General features: G+C 45.0%; 1 pseudogene; it reads right to left on the reverse strand.

Moving 5' to 3' along the window:
• LOC129460184 (zinc finger protein 562-like) overlaps positions 1-6,256 on the reverse strand; it is a 41,589-nt pseudogene extending 35,333 nt beyond the window's left edge.
• Between the last annotated feature and the right edge of the window lie 7,052 nt (positions 6,257-13,308).

Below are 13,308 nucleotides of genomic sequence, written 5' to 3' on the forward strand. Positions count from 1 at the left end.
AGCCACGAGGAAGGGGCTCGATTAACTTTTATGTCTAGGTTTAGGAAAGGGAGGGGGACTCAAATGTAATAATTTTACAGAGGTAAAAACATGCAAGAATCAAAATGGTTACAGAGTGATAAACAACTTAAAAGACAAATGGTTACAAGAAGAGCAATGGTACCAGGTGCAAGGTTCTAAATCTTTCATTATAATTAGATATAGGGTCTATGCCTGACAAGAACTCAAGGTTTTATGTTGTTATCTCTTGGAGAAAATTCCTGGGAACTTCATACATGGTTGGTGTTGGTACCTTATCAGTTAATTGGGCTCCTTTGAAATGCTGAGGATCTGTTTACCCAGGCCGACTCCTTACGAAAGGGGGTTGGGTGAGGAACCCTTAGTGTCTTGTAAATTAAGGGGTCAATTGGAGTTTGTCTGGCTTTCCTAGCTAAAGAGAGTCTTATTTACATGAGAAGCAAGGCTAGGTGATTAAAGAGACAAGCAGGACAAAATTCAAAGTAACGAGTTAAAGTAAAAACAAGGTTAGGCATTTCAGTGTCATAGTAACTCCATAGTATCCCTTAAATCTCTTTTTGAAATTTTTCAACATAGTTCCTAGTGGGGTGGGCTTACTTTGTGCTGACCCATGTTTCCTCGAGACAAAACACCACACTCACACCACACACACACCACAAAATAAAGAACGACTAAAGAGGGCACACACACAGTTTTATAGTTTATGCCAAACCAGAATCAGAACCAAAATCAGAATATCAAGAAATCCAAGCCAGGTCAAAACCAAAACCAAAGTATCAAGCAATCCAAGTCAAGTCAAAAACAAAAACCAAAGTGCCAGTTCAGGCATGTCGTGGGTGATCAGGCCACACTTCCACTCAAACGGAGTGGGCAAGTTCCAAAGACCAGTCTTACCAAGTTTCAGATGTCCAGACTCCAAGTGCCCATTCCTTCCTGGTGTTCAGCCACTGCGTTGATCCTCCACAGAGGCCTGCCACACACTGCTCTGGAGAGGCATTCCACCGGCGCAATTGCCTACCTGGGAGTGCTCTCAGGATCCGAGTCGCTCAAGCTGGCCAAAATCCCCTGCAGGGATGCCCCACAGGGCAGGCCTAAGCCACCTAAGGGGCTGCCTCGACCTTCCATTAATCACCTCACTTCCCAGTCAGGGAACCAAGAAATGTAGCAGGACAAGCCGCAAACAAGAACCCCCTCAGACACTGAACTGTAGAAGGAAAGGGCTTTATTCAGCTGGTAGCATCAGCAGACTCATGTCTCCAAAAACTGAGCTCCCCGAGTGAGCAATTCCTGTCCCTTTTAAGGGCTTACAACTCTAAGGGGGTCCGTGTGAGAGAGTCGTGATCAATTGAGCAAGCAAGGGGTACATGACTGAGGGCTGCATGCACCCGCACTGGTAATTAGAACAGAACAGAACAGGACAGGGATTTTCACAGTGCTTTTCCATACAATGTCTGTAATCTATAGATAACATAACTGATTAGGTCAGGGGTCAATCTTTAACTACTAGGCCCAGGGTGTGGCGCTGGGCTGTCTGCCTGTGGGTTTCATTTCTGCCTTTTAGTTTTTACTTCTTTTTTTCTTTGGAGGGAGAAATTGGGCATAAGACAATATGAGGGGTGGTCTCCTCTCTTATTTGATCAACATCTCCCCAACCCATACCCCTAAGCCCCTGGTAACTACTATTCTATCTCTCCTTCTATGAACCCAACTTTTTAAGATCACACATACAAGGGAGATCGTCTGGTATTTGTTTTTCTATACCTGGCTTCTTTCACTTAACATATTGTCCATCTATGTTTTTGCAAATGACAATGTTTCCTTTTAAAACACATACCACTTTTGAATGTGCTTTATTCAGTCTACAAAGTCACCTATAAGACTTTCAGTTTCAAGTGGGGTCACAGCAAGAAAGTGCCTTGCAGGCCAGGCGAGGTGCCTCATGCCTTTAATCCCAGCACTTTGGGAGGCCAAGGTGGGTGGATCACTTGAGGTTGGTAGTTCAAGACCAGCCTGGCCAACACGGTGAAACCTCGTCTCTACTAAAAATACAAATATTAGCTGGGCGTGGTGGTGCACACCTCTAATCCCAGCTACTTTGGAGGCCAAGGCAGGAGAATCAGTTGAACCCTGGTGGCAGAGGTTGCAGTGAGCCAATATTGCACCATTGCACTTCAGCCTGGGCAACAGAGCAAAACTCCATCTCAAAAAAAAAAAAAAAAAAAAGGAAATTACCGTGCAACAAGTTCAGGCTATTCTATAAGATTCTCAAGCACTTAGTCCAAATGATCTAGCAGATCCAATCATACTCAATGCCTCCATAGCATTCTCTGGCAAGCATCAATAGGAGACTGGCAACACAGTAGTGTGGAGCAAATCCATGCCATCTTCTGCAGGAAACTACCCTCGTTTTGAGAAACACCTTGGCTCTGGTACAGGGTAGAAAAAACTAACTGCGGAATAACAAGTGATCTTAAGATTATATTTGTGAAGTTGATCTATATCATTTTATCTACCTTTATTACTTCATTTGCTGTAGAGTATTCCAGTAGTATAATTATGCCACAATTTACCCATTCTGTTGATCTCATTTGGGTAATTTCCAATTGAGGATTACTTCAAACAATGCTGGTGAAATGTCTTTACTGTTATCTTGATGCACACTGAAGCCATTACTCTTATGTTACAGAGCATGTACGTGTACAAATTTAGTAGACGTTGCCAACAGTTTTTGAAATTTTCTCTAATACTCTCTGCAACCAGCAAAACATGCACATCCTCATCAGCTTTATCTTCAGAACATACCAGTTTTTTCTCTATGTCAGCTAGCTCACTGGGACCCCTAAGTGACAAATACAGACGGTAACGTGGGTATTTCTTTTTTTTTTTTTGAGATGGAGTCTTGCTCCGTCGCCCAGGCTGGAGTGCAGTGGTGCAATCTCGGCTCACTACAACCTCCACCTCCCGGGTTCAAGCAATTCTCTACCTCAGCCTTCCCAGTAGCTGGGATTACCGGTGCCCATGACCACACCCAGCTAATCTTTGTATTTTTAGTAGAAACGGGGTTTCACCATCGTGGCCAGGCTGGTCTTGAACTCCTGACCTCATGATTCACCCTCCTCGGCCTCCCAAAGTGCTGAGATTACAGGCGTGAGCCACCACTCACGCCCAAAGTGGGTATTTCTAAGCCTCATGGTTTCTTCAGAGCTTTCTGGCAGCCCATGTCGGCAGGGTAGTCTTCTAGTTTCATTTACCCACGGAGTGAGTAGATGTGTTGGTCACATAGGAGTCTCATACAGGACTGGTTACTCTGTACATTTCTTCTCAGAAATGGAGACCTACTTTGGGTAGGAAGAACCCGAAGTTGGACTGAATATCACGAAGAGGCTTGTCCCTCCATATATGAACACATATTTGCTAAGATTGATAATTAAGTGAATTTCCATGTAGAACTTATTTTCAAGTGCTCAGTCAGGCACTGATTCTGATTCTTTCAATTAATTTCCTACTCATGAAAATAAAGCATATTCATGCTTTCTTCTATTTTCTCTTGGTTTACATCATTTGATTAGACATCATTTATTTTTTCTGTAGTTATAATGTTGAAGATTAGATTCATCCCTCATTTTAACCCCCAAAGAAAATTCTATCAAACCTAAGAAAAACCCTTGATGTACTCACCTCTCACCGTATATATGTAATCAGCCAATTTATATGATTCTTTCCTTACCTCCTACTCCCTTTCCTTTCAATATGGCTAATTTAGACACCATCTTTTTGGTTTCATCTTAAATAGAACTCACTTTTCTTACATCACTTACTCACATATATACACATAGAAAACAATACTGTCCTCTACTTCCAAAACTCTCATCAATTTGTAATAATAAGTCAGGCGCAGTGGCTCACACTTCTAATCCCAGCACTTTGGGAGGCCGAGGCAGGCGGATCACCTGAGGTCAGGAGTTCAAGACCAGCCTGGCCAACATGGTGAAACCCCCATCTCTACTAAAAATACAAAAACCAGCCAGGCTTCGTGGTGCATGCCTGTAATCCCAGCTGCTTGGGAGGCTGAGACATGAGACTCGCTTGAATCTGGGAGGCGGAGATTGCAGTAAGCAGAGATGGAACCACTGCACTCCAGCCTGGGCGATAGAGGGAGACTCTGTCTCAATTTTTAAAAAAAAGTAATGAAACATTTATTTGCTTGGTTAGACGTCTGCCCCTCCACTAGTTTACAAGTTCCCTAACAGCAGCCCTTGGTTGGATTTTTTTTTTCATTATGCCTTAATGAACCATTAGCATGCATTACTTTATAAAAAATACAAAAAATAAAAGAAATATTTAAACACACCATAAGACTACAATCAGAAATATTAAAATGTGTGCCTTTCTGAAATAATATGTGACTTTTCAAAAGTTGATGTGACAGAGAAACAATAGTAACTGGTCTAGGTTCAAAGATACTAAGAGCCATAAACTTTAAATAGATCTTAGGTCCCAAGGACCCATTTTGGAACCATGTGGAGGGCCCAGGCTGGAATGCAGAGGCGCGATCTCAGCTCACTGCAAGCTCCACCTCCCGAGTTCATGTGATTCTCCCATCTCAGCTGGTGGGATTACCGGGGCCGGCTTTATTTATTTATTTATTTATTTATTTATTTATTTTATAGTAGAGATGGCATTTCGCCATGTTGGCCAGGCTGGTCTCGAACACCTGGCCTCAAGTAAGCTGCCCGCCTCGGCCTTCCAAAGTGCTGGGATTACAGATGTGAGCCACTGTGCCTGGCCTAAATGACTTTTTTTTAATTTTCTTGGTTGAAATACAAATATTGTGGTTTTAGTAGACCAGTATCCTTTATCATTAGAAAATGCATTACCAACTACTTGAAAGTCAAGTATCAATTTCCTGCAATTTTCAACTTACTCTCAAATAGTTCACCATAAAAGGTATTTTAGTTTTCTAGGGAGAGGGCGAATGGTAAATTTGATTCTTAATACTAGTGCAACGAAGCCTCCATCCTTTCCTCCTGGGTGCCCGTTTTTGTCTTTTTGTTTAAGAGGCGAGGTCTTGCTCTATAGCCCAGGCTGGAGTACAATGGCGCTATCATAGCTCACTGCAGTCTCGAAATCTCCATCTCAAGTGATCCTCCCGCCTCAGCCTTCCAAGTAGCTGGCATACACCACCACTTCTGGCTAGTTTTTAATTTTTTTTTTAAAAGACAAAGTTTCGCTATGTTGCCCAGGTTGGTCTCGTACCCCCGGTGGGCCCCTAGTTTGTTTGTTTGCTTGGTTTTGTTTTTGTTTTGGTTTTTTTGAGACAGAGTCTCACTCTGTCGCCCATGCTGGAGTACAGTGGCACGATCCTGGCTCACTGTAACTTTCTCCTCCTGGGTTCAAGTGATTCTCCTGCCTCAGCCTCCTGAGTAACTGGGATTACAGACGTGTGCCACCACCCCCAGCTAATTTTTTTGTATTTTTAGTAGCGACAAGGTTTTGCCATGTTGGCCAGGCTGGTCTCAAACTCCTGACCTCAGGTGATTTGCCCGCCTCGGTCTCCCTAAGTGCTGGGATTACAGGCGTGAGCCACCGTGCCTGGCCGGCCCCTATTTTTAAAGTCTGTGGGGATGTCCAGGCCTACGAAGTTCAGATCAAAATAGCTTAGCATTCTTATTTTTCTTCAGTGGAAAGAGCTGTTTGTGGTCTATGTAATTTTATATTTCCATAGAGAAATATGCACTTCCTAGATACCTATTAAAGTGTCTTTATAACAGAATGTAAGGCGTCAAAAGTACGTTTATGATGCATAAACAAACGAACAGTCTCAGGTGAAACATTCGTTCGCATAACAAGATGCCCCTTTGAACCATCCCTCACCCAATGCTCACCGGAATGCGTAGGGTCTGTAAGGCGGGACGAGGCTGGGGGACGAGTTAACGTGGCTCAAGCGGAGGAAATTCTTTTCTTCATAGAAAAAACTCACAATGGTCTTTTTGGAAGCTTATCTTTTTGGAGGCTTGTCTTTTGGGAGGCTTTTGAAGGGAGCACCGTGGGTGAGCGCCCCAATTATCAACCCCGACCTTCGCGAGGACCGACAGCCCAAGCGGCCTCGCAGACCTACCTTAGGCGAGCAGAGCAGGCCAAGAATCTCTAAGAAGGCCCCTCGGCACCCTTGGATAAACTTGAACGCCTGTTCCACTACCAGTCCACTTGCTCCGTCCGAATTCAACCACAATCATGAGAAAACCTTGCTCAGGCTCGCGGAGCCAGTACCGGAAAAGAGGGCAGCGCCTCGCTGGCGTCACTTCCGCTTACAGCCTCCAGCTAGCAGTGGCTCCGCGGCTCGTGCTTCAGCCCTGTTGGAAGACCTCACACTGAGGAATTCTAGTTTCCTTCCGCGTGGGTGCAACTGAACCTCACTGTGGACTCACAGAGGAAGCTGGAGTCACCAGGTTCAGAGAACAAGGTTGAAGTTAGTCAGGCCTGTGGGCGGAGCTACGGGCGAGGGGCGGGAGCGACGCTAGGGGACCGGGAGGAAGGTGAGGCCAGGCCCAGAGGACGAGGTTGAGGGTAGAGTCAGGCCTGTGGATGGGACTACACTGGGGGCGGAACCATGTTTGGGGGCGGAGCAGAAGGTGGGGCCAAGCCCAGAGTACCAGGTTGAGATCAGAACCAGTCCTGTGGATGGTAGAAGAAGGGCAGGGAGGAAGGTGAGGCCTGGCCTCAAGTAATCGGCCTGCCTGGACCTCCCAAAGTGCTGGGATTACAGGCGTGAGCCACTGCCCCTGGGCCCTGGACTCTCAATTCTATACCATTAATCTGTAGCAGCTCTGTCCCTAAGTCAGTGCCACATTGTTTTGATTACTGCAACTTTGTAGTAAGTTTTGAAATCCAGAAATGGAAGTCCTTCAACTGTGTTCCTCTTTTTCACAATTGTTTTGGCTATTTGGTGTTCTTTCCATTTCTATATGAAGTTTAGGATTCACTTGTCAATTTCTGCCCAGAAGCCAGTGTCAAAAAATAAAAATAAAAATAAATAAATAACCACTGGAAAAAGCAAGATCTTCATTAATTTTAGTCACATCTACCAGGTTTTTCTTTCTTTCTTTCTCTTTCTTTCTTTCTTTCCTTCTTTCTTTCTTTCTTTCTTTTTTTTTGAGATAGAGTCTCACTCTGTCACCCAGGCTGGAGTGCAGTGGCACAATCTTGGATCACTGCCACCCCCGCCTCCCAGGTTCAAGCGATTCTCCGGCCTCAGCCTCTAGAGTAGCTGGGATTACAAGCTCCCACCACCCTGCCCGGCTAATTTTTTTATGGTGGGGGGGACCGAGTTTCACTCTTGTTGTCCAGGCTGGAGTGCAATGGCGTGATCTCAGCTCACTGCATTCTGACTCCCAGGTTCAAATGATTCTCTTGCCGCAGCCTCCCGAGTAGTGGGGATTACAGGCGCCTGCCACCATGCCCAGCTAATTTTTGTATTTTTAGAAGAGACAGCGTTTCACCAGGTTGGCCAGGCTGATCTCCAACTCCTGACCTCAGATAATCCACCCGCCTCAGCCTCACAAAGTGCAGGGATTACAGGTGTGAGCCTCAGATTTTTCTTTAGGCATGGAAGTGTAGGGGTCTACATTAGGAGAGTGTTAAGAGTGTAGAAGTATCATGGGTTAAGCAGAGCTCAGGAGGAAAACCAAAAAAAGTTGTATCCATTTTGTACCTTAGGAAAGGCAGTCCATGAGCATCACTGGGTGGAGAGTTTTGGGTAAGAAATGTATATTTTCTAGCACAAGGGTCAAACTCAACTCCGTTGGAAAATTCTTGGTTAGGGCAATGTCTTCTGAGGCAATGTCATCTCAGCCAGTGAAATTTGGGGCCAGAGTGATGTCATGATGTCACCTGGGATGTGGGACTGGGGAATCCTTTTTTTTTTTTTTTTTTGAGATGGAGTCTCGCTCTATTGCCCAGGCTGGAGCTCAGTGGCATGATCTCAGCTCACTGCAACCTCTGCCTTCCAGGTTCAAGCTATTCTCATGCCTCAGCCTCCCAAGTAGCTGGAATTAGAGGCACAACTGCTATGCCAGGATAATTTTTGTATTTTTAGTAGAGGCAGGGTTTTGCCATGTTAGCCAGGCTGGTCTTGAACTCCTGTCCTCAAGTGATCCACCTGCCTTGGCCTCCCAAAGTGGAGGGATTACAGGCGTGAGCCATCAAGCCCAGCCTGAGGAATCCTTTTATGTGGGTAACCACTTCAATTGATAGTGACCTCCCGAGTGTAAACCAGTGAAAGTACATAAACTAGTAGTAATAACACCAACAGTCAACAGAATGGTGTGCAACTGTGCCTGACAGTTTTTGTTTTGGGGTTTGTTTGTTTGTTTTTTTTGGTGGAAATTTAGCTGCTTTTTGTTTGGGGGGTTTTTTCAAGACAAGGTCTCACTGTATTACCCAGGTGGGAGTGCAGTCGTGCAATCATAGCTCACTGCACCCTTGAATCCCTGGGCTCAAGGGATACTCCCTAAGCTACTGAGTAGCTGGGACTAGAGGCAAATGCCACCATGCCCGACTCATTTTTCAATTTTTTTGTAGAGATGGGTCTCATTATGTTGCTAGGGCTGGTCTTGAACTCCTGGCCTCCAGCAATCCTCCTGCCTCAGCCTCCCAAAGTGCTGGGATTACAGGAGTGAGCCACAGCACCTGGCCAAAATTAATTTTAAATGGGTCTTGTGGCCGGGTGTGGTGGCTCACACCTGTAATCCCAGCACTTTGGGAGGCCAAGGTGGGCGGATCACGAGGTCAGGAGTTCGATACCAGCCTCACCAACATGGTGAAACCCCATCTCTACTTAAAAAATACAAAAATGAGCCAGGCGTGTTGGCACACGGCTGTAATCCCAGCTACTCAGGAGGCTGAGGAAGGATAATCGCTTGAACCTGGGAGGCAGAGGTTGTAGTGAGCCAAGATCGCACCACTGCACTCTAGCCTGGGCTACAGAGTGAGACTCTGTCTCAAAAAATAATAATAATAAAATAAAATAATAAATGGGTCCCGTTATCAGATGATCAGCTGCCTGGCCTGTGGGGCAATCTCTGGTTAATGAGTCCAAAGAAATCATATACACTCAATCTGGATTCTAACCCCTGAGAGATGGGGGCAAAATTAAAAATTTGTTAAGATTGGTTAAGATTTGGGGCAAAATATAAACTTATGTAGGGGTTTATTTGTTGGACTGGCATTTGAAAAGGAGTTGTTTGAGGACTTAATTATGCCCCTCAGTTAAAATGCCTATTTGGAACCTGTTAGGGACACAAAACTTCTATTGAATGCCTTTTTCAAGAGCCTAGCATTCTATATTTTAAGAAGTGAAATGTGTGTCTTGGTTACTACCAGTAATGCCTTTTACCCCAAGGGGAATGAGGAGTGTCCTCGCAGAGGCTGGTATTGTGGCCTCAGTATACATCGCTTCTCGGCCTTTTGGCTAAGATCAAGTGTGTTGTGGCCTCAGTATACGTGGCAATGTGTTGTTTTGATTTATATTTTGGGTATCTGTTAGGCAAGAGATTTCCAGATTTTTTTTTAACCTTATGGGGACAATATTTAGGTAATGGCTCAGTTGTGTATAATAAACATGAAGATGGGACCATATGTTTGACCAGCGCATCCAGTGCCAAAACAGTTGCCAAAAGTATGGCCAAGCAAATTGTTTCTTGGGTTCTGTCCTTTTAAAAAAAAAAAAATTAGCCAGGCGCTGTGGCTCACACCTGTAATCCCAGCACTTTGGGGGGCCGAGGCGGGTGGATCACCTGAAGTCAGGAGTTCGAGACCAGCCTGGCCAACATGGTAAAACCCTGTCTCTACTAAAAATACAAACACTAGCTGGGTGTGGTGGTGGGTGCCTATATTCCCAGCTACTCAGGAGGCTGAGAGAGGAGAATCACTTGAACCTGGGAGGCAGAGGTTGCAGTGAACTGAGATAGTGCCACTGCACTCCAGACTGGGTGACAGAACAAGACTCCATCTAAAAAAAAAAAAAAATTTAATAGAGATGGGGTCTCACTATGTTGCCCAGGCTGGTCCTGAACTCCTGGGCTCAAGTGATCCTCATGTCTCTGTCTCCCAAAGTGCTGGGATTACAGGCATGAGCCACACGTGGGCAACCTTGAAGAAGTTCTTTTATGGTCACGAACAAGAGTGACTGTTGAGTTTATTTTATTTTATTTTATTTTATTTTATTTTATGTGTTTTTTGAGACAGAGTCCTGCTCTGTCGCCCAGGATGGAGTGCAGTGGCGCAATGTCAGCTCACTGCAACCTCTGCTTCCCAGGTTCAAGCGATTCTTCTGCCTCAGCCTCCCAAGTAGCTGGGATTACAAGTGTGTGCCATCACGCCTGGCTAATTTTTGTATTTTTAGTAGAGACAGCATTTCACCATGTTGGCCAGACTGGTCTTGAACTCCTGACCTCAGGCAATCCACCCACCTTGGCCTCCTAAAGTGCTGGGATTACAGGCATAAGCCACTGCCCATCGCACCTGGACTGACTGATTTTAATTTTTTTTTTTTTTTTTTTTTTTTTAGAGATTGGGTCTCACTATGTTGGCCACATTGGTCTTGAACTCCTGGTCTCATGCAGTCTTCTCGCCTTAGCCTTCCAAAGTGCTAGGATTACAGATGTGAGCCACTGCACCCAGCCTGTTGATTTTTTTTTTTTTTTTTTGGAGATGGAGTCTTGCTCTGTTGCCCAGGCTGGAGTGCAATGGCACAATCTCGGCTCACTGCAACCTCCTCCTCCTGGGTTCAAGCAGTTATCCTGCCTTAGCCTCCCATGTAGCTGGGATTACAGGCATCCGCAACCATGCGTGCCTAATTTTTTTTTTTTTTTTTTGTATTTTTAGTAGAGACAGGGTTTCACCATGTTGGCCCAGCTGCTCTTGAACTCCTGACCTCAGGTAATCCATCTGCCTTGGCCTTTCAAAGTGCTGGAATTGGCTGGGTGCGGTGGCTCACGCCTGTAATCCCAGCACTTTGGGAGGCCGAGGTGGGCGGATCACGAGGTCAGGAGATCGAGACCATCCTGGCTAACATGGTGAAACCCCGTCTCTACTAAAAATACAAAAAATTAGCCGGGCAAAGTGGCAGATGCCTGTAGTCCCAGCTACTAGGGAGGTTGAGGCAGGAGAATCGTATGAACACGGGAGGCGGAGCTTGCAGTGAGCTGAGATCGTGCCACTGCACTCCAGCCTGGGTGACAGAGTGAGACTCCGTCTCAAAAAAAAAAAAAAAATGCTGGAATTACAGGTGTGAGCCACTGCGCCTGACCCAGCCTATTGATTTTAATTTATCAGTAAAATTTGTAAGTGAAAAATATGTTGCTACCAGAATCCAAAAAGAACTAAGAGCTACTGGACTTATGTGTTTTTAATAAGTGTGTCGGTGAATCTCCTTGGAGGAGGATGTTATTAATGTAATGTCATACTTGTGTTCTTGAGAACTGTGTGGATCTTATCAAGATCTTCTCTGCAAAGGTTGTGCGTGATAACTAACCTGTTAAGGTACCCCAGGGGTAATGGGAAAAAGTATATTGTATCTCTTTGTAGGTGGAACCAAATTGTGGCTGAGAAGCTATTGAAACAGGCACTGAACAGGATATATTAGCCAATTGTATTAGTCAGGGTTCTCTAGAGGGACAGAACTAATGGAATATATATATATATAGGGGAGTTTATTAAGTATTAACTCACAGGATCACAAGGTCCCACAATAGGCCATCTGCAGGCTGAGGAGCAAGGAGAGCCAGTCCGAGTTCCAAAACTGAAGAACTTGGAGTCTGATGTTTGAGGGCAGGAAGCATCCTGCATGGGAGAAAGAGGTGGGCTGGGAGGCTAAGCCACTCTTTCTTTTCACATTTTTCTGTCTGCTTATATTCTAGCCTCTCTGGCAGTTTATTAGATTGTGCCTATCCAGATTAGGGGTGGGTCTGCCTTTCCCAGCCCATTGACTCAAATGTTAATCTCCTTTGGCAACACCCTCACAGACACACCCAGGATCCATACTTTGTATCCTTCAATCCAATCAAGTTGACATCCAGCATTAACCATCACACCAATCTACAACAGCAAATTATCTGTTGTTCAGTGAATAGAATCAGTAATCTAAATAAAATTTGATATTGACTATGGAGACCCTGATGGATGGGACCACAACACTAGGTCTGTAATTAGTCCATCACAAAGGGCCATTGATCACTTTTATTATTTGTTTTGTTTATTTTCTAGAGACAGGGTCTCACTCTGTTTCCCAGGCTAGAGTGCAGTGGCCCAATGACAGCCCCCTGCAGCCTCAAACTCTTGGACTCAAGTGATCCTCCCACCTCAGCCTCCCAAGTAACTGGGGCTACAGGCACACATTACCATGCTCAGCTAATTTATTTTTTGTAGAGATGGGGTCTCACTATGATGCTCATCTTCCCAATTTTGCCTCCCAAATCTTTGGGATTATAGGCATGAGCCACTACTGTTCACCCTGTTTTTAAATCAGTAACTAGGGATAGAATTCTGTTTACTAGCCTTGATGTTTCTTTAGTACTTACAGTTTCAAGTTACTAATTTCCACCACCTTGGATTTATAGCTGCCTAGAGCAGCCAGAAGTCTTTTTTCTCTCCCCCCAGCCCCCCCATTTTAGGCTTTGAGTTGCCTAAAGCCACAGTTCTTTGTGTTTGTTTTGGTTGGTTTGAGACAGATCCTCGCTCTGTCACCCAGGCTGGAATGCAGTGGCACGATCTCAACTCACTGCAACCTCCATCTCCCAGAAAGCCACAGTTCTTAAATTCCATCTCTGGTTGATAAGAGGAACTGAGGAGCGGTAAAGGTCTGATGCCTGTAGGCAGTAGCCTCAAGATAATTTTTCCCTTTCTTCCCCCCACCCCCACTTTTTTTTTATTTTACGTAAAATCTTTACAATGGCTTGTATTTCTAAGTGGCTAAAAAGAAATTTTTTTTTTTTTGGCCAGGCACAGTGGCTCATGCCTGTAATCCCACCACTTTGGGAGGCCAAGGCTGGTGGAGCACTTGATGTCAGGAACTTGAGACCAGCCTAATCAACATGGTGAAACCCCCTCTCTACTAAATATACAAAAATTATCCAGGCATGGTGGCACATGCCTGTAATCCCACCTACTCGGGAGGCTGAAGCACTAGAATAGCTTGAATTGGAAGGCAGAGGTTGCAGCCAAGATTGCACCATTGCACTCCAGCCTGTGCAACAAGAGCGAAAATCCATCTCAAAAAAATAACCTTTTTTC

The sequence above is a fragment of the Symphalangus syndactylus genome, chromosome 13 (genome assembly GCF_028878055.3).
Source record: "Symphalangus syndactylus isolate Jambi chromosome 13, NHGRI_mSymSyn1-v2.1_pri, whole genome shotgun sequence".
Classification (NCBI taxonomy): Eukaryota; Metazoa; Chordata; class Mammalia; order Primates; family Hylobatidae; genus Symphalangus; species Symphalangus syndactylus.